Source organism: Ceratotherium simum, chromosome X (genome assembly GCF_057802395.1).
Source record: "Ceratotherium simum simum isolate JZ-2026a chromosome X, ASM5780239v1, whole genome shotgun sequence".
NCBI classification, from domain to species: Eukaryota; Metazoa; Chordata; class Mammalia; order Perissodactyla; family Rhinocerotidae; genus Ceratotherium; species Ceratotherium simum.
Genome location: NC_141940.1, coordinates 49,083,308 through 49,093,556, shown reverse-complemented (window position 1 = coordinate 49,093,556; position 10,249 = coordinate 49,083,308).

Here is a 10,249-nt window from a genome sequence, read left to right as displayed (position 1 = left end):
AAATTTCTTGGTTCTTAGAGAAGACCAGGTAGAACATTTACCTCTCAAAGGCACAGAGAAAGAATGTAAGTTCCTCCATGAGGGACTTTTGTTTCCTAAGGCCAGAATTTTTACAATACCAACATGCCTTTTGAAATGAATAGCGGAGGTTTTAGGATTGGTAAAAAGGATAGGTGGGCTGTTCTTGTAAAGGCTCAATTTTTAAGACAAATTGTACAAGTTGTCCTCAATTTGTAGGAGAGTTGTTTTTAATTCTTCAAAGAATTGGGTTGCAACATGAATGATATCAAGGAGCTGACCCACCCATCCAACTACATTATCTTTAATTTGCGTCTTTATATCAGGGAGATCTTCAACTAAGATAAAAATCAAAAGATTCCTATTTTCTAGATTTAGAGCTGTCTTTGGAATATTTTCTTTACCTCTGGGTACATAGTTTCATTTAGCTTAGGGGAGAAGGCCTAAAAAAAGTTTCTATCAGGCTCTGAATATCAGCTTTCAATTTGGCCAACTTCTGACCATACACCTACTTGAAAAAAAAAATCGTTTCAAACATCTCATCATGTTTCAGCCGGTACAAACAGTAAATATTCCTGGCAGTACTGGATGACCCATGGATGAAAGAGGCATCCCCAAAGAAAGTGCAAAAGATACTATCCTCCCAAGATCCAGAGCCACTCCCAAAGATAACCAAAAGAAAGACTCAGACAATTCCCCTTATAGCTGGCAACAGTCGGTAGAACCCTAGCCACAAATTGAGGACAACCCACATTTCTGTCTAGCCATACTTTGGGACCCCAAACCTGATGATTGAGCTACGTGCATATGCAAGAACCAACAACCTGCATGCCCTAGGCAGGCAGAAAGCCAAGCCAAGTTCTCAGGACACAAAATTAGACAAACAAGACGGCAATAGCTATCCCTAAGAGAGAAAGGATTGATAACCAAAAGGCACCCCAAAATCAAATTCACAAGAGTCTGGAATTAGAAAGGAAGGGACAATGTGAAATTTTACCTTCCTTTCTTGACCAGGTACTGCGGAGATCTGAGAGAGCTGACACTGGTAAGAATTCTCACTTTTCACTGGCTTCTGCCAGCTTTCCCAGGATCTCATCTGTAGGCTCCCAAGGGAGTGGGGTTTAAACTAGAGAATGCAGCACTGATATCTACTAGAATTTGGCAAAGTTTTCCATTATTTTAATTTTAGTTTCCTCTTGGCTATTTAAGGGAATAATGAGTAGCAGTTTACCAGAGAATCCCTCAGAGTCCTGTAAACACAGGGAGGGACCCATATATGGGCCCTTCTTTGAGGGTAAATATGAGGGCATTTGAGTTGGTGTGGAAGGGCTTGACAAAACCTTCAAGAACAAACTTTTTTCCAGTGTCCCAGTTGATAGCAAATGAGACATCAATTTCTGGACCAGTGTTTCGATGATGGACCCCTAGGAGGATGCAACAGAGGAGGCCCAGGTGTTTTAAGTTTCTGACCTTGGAGCTGTTGCAGTTGTAAGACCACTAACTTTGTAGAATTTTGTTTACAGTCTTGTGGTCTCTTCATAGCGGAAAGGCAATTCAGATAGACGATTAGTAGAATTAGTGCTCAAAGGAGAATAGAGGGGAGTAACAGGAGTCACATCAGTCTTATAGTCTTTTGTTTTAGGTACCTCTTGTGTCTTTAATTTTCCATTAACCTTTTGCAATGAATCTTTCAATGAAGCTATTTTGGAATTTTGAAGCTTTTTGGAGGTGTCTGCATGGCAATTAAAATAGGTATCTCATTCTGTTCGTTGATTTGGGAACCCTTGCTTTCAATTGCACTTCTTAAATGAAATTATCTTGTCTAATTGGAACGTTCCCAATAATGGCCATTGTAATTCTAGGTAGTCTTTGTAGGATTTTGCCATTTTTGTAGATATCTACAGCTTCCAAGATCACAGTTCTTAGATGTAAAATAAGCAGTTGTGCCACAAGGTGGTGTGCTCAATTCTTTGAAACTTGAGGATTCCATTTCTTTAGCTAAGCCTTGGGTCTCTAAGAGCCAAATTAAAACCTAAGAGGGATGTGCTGCTGGCTGGGGGATTTTGTGATGTTTTGTAGTGTACCATGTTGCATGGAATTTTTCTTGAGGTTGGTGGGTGACATAGTGTCAATCTAACCCATTCCATGACCAACTTATGCTAGCATGAGAGTCTGAGTTAGGTGGCAAGCACACTAACAGCTCTTAAGTGCTTGACTTGTGCCCACCAGTTTTGCAGCATTGGCTCCCAAGAGTCCCATTAGCAATAGATCTATTATTCCTTCACCAGAAGATTTCTTTATAATAGTGGATGCCCTGATGGTTTTTAATAGTCTGTCTTGCACCTACTCAGATTTTGATGACCAAAAAAGTCCAAATTTCTTGTCTTACTTTATTTTCCCAAGTCTCCTAGCAGTTTATGTTGTGGACTTACCTTGAGGCTTTTTGAGTCTTGTAATGGCTGCCACCTGCTGTGAAGTCCTAATATAACTATCCCAGAAACTTTCGTGGACCCAGAACACTTTTGGGAATTTTAATAAACACTGGAAACTTTCTGGGGTCCCAGAACCTTTCTGGGAACTATATATAGATATATATATATACATACGTATATATATACATATTTTTTTTTTTCAAATAAAGTTTGGCTCAGAGAGCTGCACACAAGGGAGTGGAGCTCAAATCCAAGAGGGACTTACCCATTGCCCTTGGTAACAATGGAGGGATAGTGAACTCAAAGGGTTCTGCAGGCGCCTCTCCAGTGTGTCTCACTGTCCTGTAGACTGTTAGCAGTCTGCTTTGGATCCCATTCCTCATCACCAAAAACTGTTTAAAGAACAAGGAAGAGACAAATAGAAAACATCTGATTGGCTGGGGCCACAAAGTCAATCTTGTTTGTGGTGAGAAGGCCCAGAGTTGGCTTGGTGCTTGGAGATTGACTGACTGAATACACTGCGCTTCTGGTCAAGGGGAGCATTTACAGGGACACGGAAGTGATCTAAATTTCGGTTTGCTGATGTGGCACCCCAGGCAGGAGCAGCTCCACCTTGGGCCCAGAAATTTATTTCAACATTTGTATGGACTGACTAGTTGATTTTGACCCAGAACCATTTTCAGGATCTGAGATTTAGGTGTCAGAGTCAATCCCAGAAAACACCAAGAGAGGTGAGGGAAAATAAAGCTGTTGGCACAGACATGCACAAAGACGGTCAAGTGAGAGTGAGAAGGGAAAATTAATAGACCTGTGAAGTAATCCAGTGTAGCTGGCTGAGTGTGCAAGGAACTGTTCCATGCTGACACCCTGGTGATGTTGCATGTATGCACATAGGCCATGTAGGCAAGACTTAACGGCAGCCTCTTCTGAGGCTGGGCAGAATACTCTGTGATCTTCCCAGAACATAGGAATATGGGCAGTCTTGCGAGGAGCTGCTACAGGGCCATTTCACACTTGCCACCCTATCTTGAGGGAGGCTGCTCTGAAGCAGAGTCTCATTTGCCTCCCTCATTCCGGTGAGGTCAGGGGCTTTCTGCTTCATGCTCCCCTACTGTGGGTACAGCTTCAGGCTATAAAAGCACTTAGTTGCAGTATGGAAATGGTTTTTCAGCAACTTAGTGCCCTACCACTTGTGTTGCCTGTCATCTGGACACTTGGTTGGGTGTCATACTACGGGATAAAGAACCATGCTGTTCTTGCTTTTGCTCTCTATGTAAGTAATAAAAACTGTTTAAATATATCTGGGCTCACTGTCTCTTACTGGCTGAATCTGTCAGTCTGCTTAACAGTGTAATAGTGTGGAGTTGGGCGAGGGGGATTCAAAGTGGCCAGCCTGGAAAAGCAAACAAAGGCCACATCAAGAAAGGCTGCAAACCCTATATAGAAATTCATCCTATGCATGATATGTATCTATTTAAGTAAGTATATCTTCAAATGATTGTTGATCATGAATGATATCTAGCTTGAGTAAGAATCTAGCCATTATATATATACATATAATACATAATTAATTTATAACTATATATGTTTATATAAGTATATATATTAAATGTAATATACGTATTAGTCATTATATATTTCTAAACTAAGAAAAATACATGTTTCCTTTTGAGGAATATGAAAAAATAATTTGGGAGGATGAAATGGGTCTTTTCTATGAGCAGGAGGGAGAGAAAGTTGCAGATATTTCAGAAGTAAAGTTTTGAGAAACAGTGTCCTAGATTTGAGATGACTATCTGTCGTTTGTTCCATTAAGACTCAAAACCATATATATCAAAATATTTTGAACTTCAAATATGAAATGTTACAGGTAAAGATACAACATAAGTTTACTTGCCTATGGCATTTTCCATTCTTTTTACACGCTTCTGGGAAAAAAACTTCTTATAATTCTTTTTAAGGAAAAAATATTCTGAAGAGGACCACTAAACTCAAAAGACAAACCTTCCCTTCATGAGTCAGTTGCTAATGCACAAGGATAGAGAAGATGGGCTGTAAAGTGAGAGCGTATGGACTACCTGAAACATAGTGACATTCCAAAGGCCACCTATGACCCACCATCCCTTGTGCTGAAATACATTGAATTCAGGTATAGGACACAGGAGAGCCGCTTGCACTCTCATCTATAAATGGCAGAAAGCCCTAGAAAAGATTAATGGACTGGGCTTCACTTACTTTTTTCACTGAAGCAGAGTGGCTTTAGCCTCCATGGAAAGTAGAATTGCCATTAGTAAACCCACCACGCATTCCAAAAAATCTTCTAGGACTCCCTTCTAAATAAATCCGAAACAGAGGACATGCAGACTATTCCAAGCTAATGGAGTATTACTTTTTAATCTTAGTACTATATCAACCCAGAATGCTAAGTTCACCTCAATTTCGCTGATGCTTTTTAAAATGGACTTGTATGATACTTTTACTGGGAATTTATAAACTCTTTTATAGTGACTCTCTTGCAAATAAATAGAAACTCATGCATCGATTATATTTTTGGTCTTTTATCATCTTAAGTCAGCACGCAATTTACCTTTTCTTGGCTTGAGTTCTATAAATCTTTAGTTTTCATACAGCACCTCTTGGCCCCCTTGGCACTACATATAACACAATCTAAAGGCAAACTGAGAAAGCACATATAGAAAGAACTTTGAAAATGACACCAGGAGCCAGCCCTGATGGCCTAGGAGTTAAAGTTCAGCACACTCCGCTTCAGCGGCCTGGGTTCGGTTCCCGGGTACGGAACCACACCACTCATTTGTTAGTAGCCATGCTGTGGCAGTGGCTCACGCAGAAGAAACAGAAGGACCTACAACTATTAGAATATACAACTATGTACTGGGGCTTTGGGGAGGGAGAAAAAAAAGAAAAAGAAAATAACACCTGAATTCCAAGGCAAACCCCATGGGATTACTGTGAATCCTCTTCAAGCCTTTAGCAGAGTCTTGAATGTCTGCATCAGTATGAGAGTTAAAAGCAGTTTTAAAGCTACCAATTGATAGCTGTTACAGACCCTATATCTAGCCCAGTTTGTCCATTTTCCATCTTTCATTTTCTTCATATGTTCAGCAAGAATGTAGAAAAAATGGTCTGGAAGACCACTCTCATCTCTGAGCTTCCAGGTTAGTTTTGCATTCTGGGCAGATGCATAATTATTTAATTCTTAAAGATGTTGCAGGAAATTGACTGCATTAAACAATTTTGAGCTTCAGTAATGGCTAGTCACTGCTTCTCATTGTTATGATTTTTAGAAGTACACACTGACATACAAGGACAGTTTTTATCCTCCACTAAACTGGATCCACACAGCCACAATTACCAAAGTCATTCAGGCCAAAAATGTGCTTTTGCCTGAATTACCAAGACAATTACACCTACCCCTAGAGTGGCTACTGATTGACAAGTGTAAGAGCCTGATTGCAGCAAAGCTCTGCATTTCTTTGTCTTTGTTTTCTTCCAAGCTGTGTGTTCTCAATTTTTATAAGACCAAGAAAACATAAGATTCCACAACTTCCGTATTGTGAGAACAACAGAGGGTTTATTTGCAAATTAGGAACAACAAAGTGTTGTGAGGAGAACAGGGGAGAGGAGAGTAACAACAGCTTGGAAGAACTGCTATCTTTAACCCCTGGGAAACCGTGTGACATTAAACTCTACTGTGAAATCTACTGCTCTGTTGGGGGAAAAATAGATAATCCATAAGGAGGAGAGGAGGGGGAAAGGTTTGTATTATTAACAGTTTAAATGCATCATGGTCTCTGTTTAAATACAATCTTGATGAATTGTTCTTAAAAATGGTATTGATCTAGGTAATCAATCTTGGAGCTTTTGTCAAAAAGGATTTTTTCACCAAAACTACAATATCGATTACTTGCATCAGAGCAGAGTTTAAAAAAGGAGAAACGCATTCAAGTCAAAGCTATTGCTGATGCCCCTAAAAATACCAGTGTTGCACATTGACCCCTATTTAAAAAAAAACAAAAAACTGATTTCAGGAGCAGTGACTAGTGGGTCTTGGCTTCATCCCCTATCTGACCTCTGACAACTACTGTTAATCTTGTAGCCTCATGCTACCTACTCCTGACTTTGTCAGGTCAGGCTGCAGTAAGTGAGCTCTAGCCTTGCAAAACAAAGGCAAGAACCACAAAATTACAAAGGTGTTTAATGGTTAAAATAAAGGGCTCACCGGTCAACCCCAGGATCAGTAAAGATAAACTGTCAATCTGAGTGAAGTCTTGCAGTTTCAAAATTTTGAGTGATTCCTGTATTAGCATCAAATTCCAGAAAAGCAGAGAAAACACTTCAATCTTGCACACTATATTCAGTCATTTGAAAGATTTATTTGGTAGGTTAAGGGTGAATTTAGCAATCCTGGTGGCCCTGTATTTTTGATGGTAACGCAGTACAAGTTCTCTACATATATGCCTTGGTGTGAGCACAAGAGTGCACCCACCAGCAGTAAAAGGATTATTGCTATATTTAATAAGTCAACTCATTGCCCTAACATTAACTCAGAGAAGCACATCTAGGTGCTTGGGCCATCACGGAGATTCCAGAAAGATGGATTCAACTGAGATAATCCTAGTCAGTCACCTGGAAGGAGGAGCTACATGGACAAGAAAACTGATTACCAGGGGTCACCTTCTAGTTCTATGTCATGCAGCAGAAGCAGCAATAGCATTGCCATTCAATGCCTTCTCTAAGCCAAAAGAGTCTATTGCAGACCTAGGAATAATAACCAAAATACAAAGTCCAGGCATAGTAACTTTAAAGAATGAATAAGTTTATAAGCATACATTGCCATAGCATGAATCGAAATAATCAAATGGCATAAAAATATTCATGTTGAGAATTAATAAAGTTGTAATTGTATCTTAACTCTTTTTTTAAGAGACATGCAATATTGAACCTCACACACAAAACATATTAAGTAAATAGTTAAATATTTTTGGCTAGGTCAGAAATAGATGACCATCTATTAGATGGTCCATCTAATAGATGTTATTCTATCTAGATGAAAGCAAGATAAAATAAAATGTCGTTCTAAAACCACTTTATAAAAAACATACTTTTAAATTACTAAACCATGCAAGAGTAGAGGGGGAAAAGGGGGAAAAAGTAGCTTTACATTGGAGTAAGCTGGAAACCACTACCTCAACCTTGTGACTAAGGTGAGCATCAGTGACAAGTCATGTTGACTGCATGTACCATGATCTGATGTGTGACAAGAATGGCACTTTACCTCTGTTGTTTTCCTCCCAATGCCCATAGAACCAATTTGACCATGAGAAAAACATCAGAAACACCCAAATTGAGTGATGTTTCACAAAATACCTGACCAGTACTCCTCAAAACTGTCAAGGTTATCAAAAACAAGAGAAGTCTGAGAAACTGTCACAGCCCAGAGAAGACTAGAAGACATGATAAATAAATGTAACAGAAAAAAGACATTAGGGAAAAACTAGTGAAATCTGAATAAACTGTGGAGTTTGGTTAATAGTAATGTACAGATGTTGGTTCCTTCCTTGTGACAAATGTACCATAGTACTATAAGGTGTTAACATCATATGGGGGGACCTGAGTGTTGGGCATTTGGGAACTCTACAATCCTTGCAACTTTTCTGTAAACTTACTATTCTAAAAAAAATGCTTTGAAAAAATAAAACCAACCAAATCTATCTGAAAAAAATAAACTATGAAATCTTTAACTTAACACTTTTCCATACTACCTTTTCTGAATCAAAACATGTTTGAACTAGGATCTTTACAATTACCAATTATCTTAACTCTCACCTTCTAGAATCCTGATTGTGACTAGATGCTAGAATCCATAGTTTGGCTATTTTGTGGCTCCATGGTTTGATCATCATTATAAACACAGGCTTCTTTTATAACTAGCTATCTAAATCTCTCAAACATGTTTTACTCTAAAATAACTATATATAGGGCCGGCCCCGTGGCTTAGTGGTTAAGTGCGCATGCTCTGCTACTGGCGGCCCGGGCTCGGATCCCGGGCGCACACCAACGCACCGCTTCTCCGGCCATGCTGAGGCCGCGTCCCACATACAGCAACTAGAAGGATGTGCAACTATGACACACAACTATCTAATGGGGCTTTGGGGATAAAAAGGAGGAGGATTGGCAATAGATGTTAGCTCAGAGCCGGTCTTCCTCAGCAAAAAGAGGAGGATTAGCATGGATGTTAGCTCAGGGCTGATCTTCCTCACACACACACAAAAAAAAGAAGTTGAAGAGGGAAAAAGAGAAATACAAGGTCACACTGTTGTTCCACTGTTCTCTAGGTTATGCATAGGTGCTTGGGGAATGGATTCCCACTCTTTCTGTGGTAGATCCTACCCAAACCAGCAACCAGGTAGCCTTTGAAGTACACAATGACAATTCTCCTAAGGATGCCTGGGAGACAGAGAGGGCATTACAATAGACTTCCCGTTACCATACACTGCATATTGTTCAGCCCATGGTGAAGGAGGAGAATGAGTCTTCCTCTCTACCAACCCTTCTTCTTTTTTTTAAACCTTTAGAGTCTCTGAGATTAGCATAATTGAATTGCCTATTTTAAGCGGTATTCCCAAGAGAAATGCATGTTTTAATACCTACACTTGTCTTGTCAAGCAGTTCTTGAAACTGCCAAGTTTATGTTGTCTTCCTACAACCGGGCACATTTGCCTTCTTTGCAGATGGCAAAAAGAGCTTTTTAAATGACTCTCTTTTAGGCAGAAGTACAGCAGCTGGATTCAGCTGTTAAAAACTTTTGATGTCAAATTAATTTTTAGTCTATGTCCCATGTACTATATTCAGCTAGATCACTATTTGGTTACACTCAAAGTTAGTAGAGAACAGTATTTCCTAAATGATCATTTTTCAAACTATCTGCTAGCACTCTCAACTTAATTTAAGTAATGGGCACTGGCAGTTTCTGTGGAAAATGAAGAGGAAAAAGAGTAAGGGAAATCTCATTTTATCAAACAACCAACTAGACCAAGTACGTCAAACACATGCATTTTCATTTCACTAAAGAGAACAGGTTCAACAGAGCATTAAAGAAGATATTACCACAGAGACAGGTCTATGCCAGCATATCAAATCAGGATACACCCAGGTTACCTTTATGATTTATGAGGCCCACAGCATCCTTCTGCCAAGGTTGAGTCCCATGATAAGAGCGGCAGATTAATTCTAAAGGCATATGTCATCCTTCATCTTATCCCCCATTCTCCAACAATTATAAATAAGATACCAACGTCTACGGGACGATCAAATTAAGAGATATAAATACTGCAAGCATGGTCTAGATCACAGTAAAACAAATCCAAATCAGGCATCCCATGTTCCCTAAAATACAAAAATTATGATAGACTGCATGTATTACAGCACTTGGTCCTCCTACCCCCAGGAGCAGAAAATCCTTATTTTATATCCCTAGCTTCTGTGCCACTTGTTCTTTGATTTACTGTGTTTGTGTTTACAAGCATTCCACATTTGTAAAATTCCTTTCGTAACTGTCTGGATGCCTAACACTCATTCATTCATTTATTCATTTCTCAACAAAGAAATCTCCACTTGCTTCAATTCTCCAATATATGTATTTTGATTTAATGTGGAATAAGAAGAATTATTGTTACTGTACTGCTCCATAAGGAAAGTTAACGTTAGGAATCTGATGACAGTATTTCAATACCTAAAATATATTAAGTTGTGTGGCACCTCGCCATGGAAAACTAAAG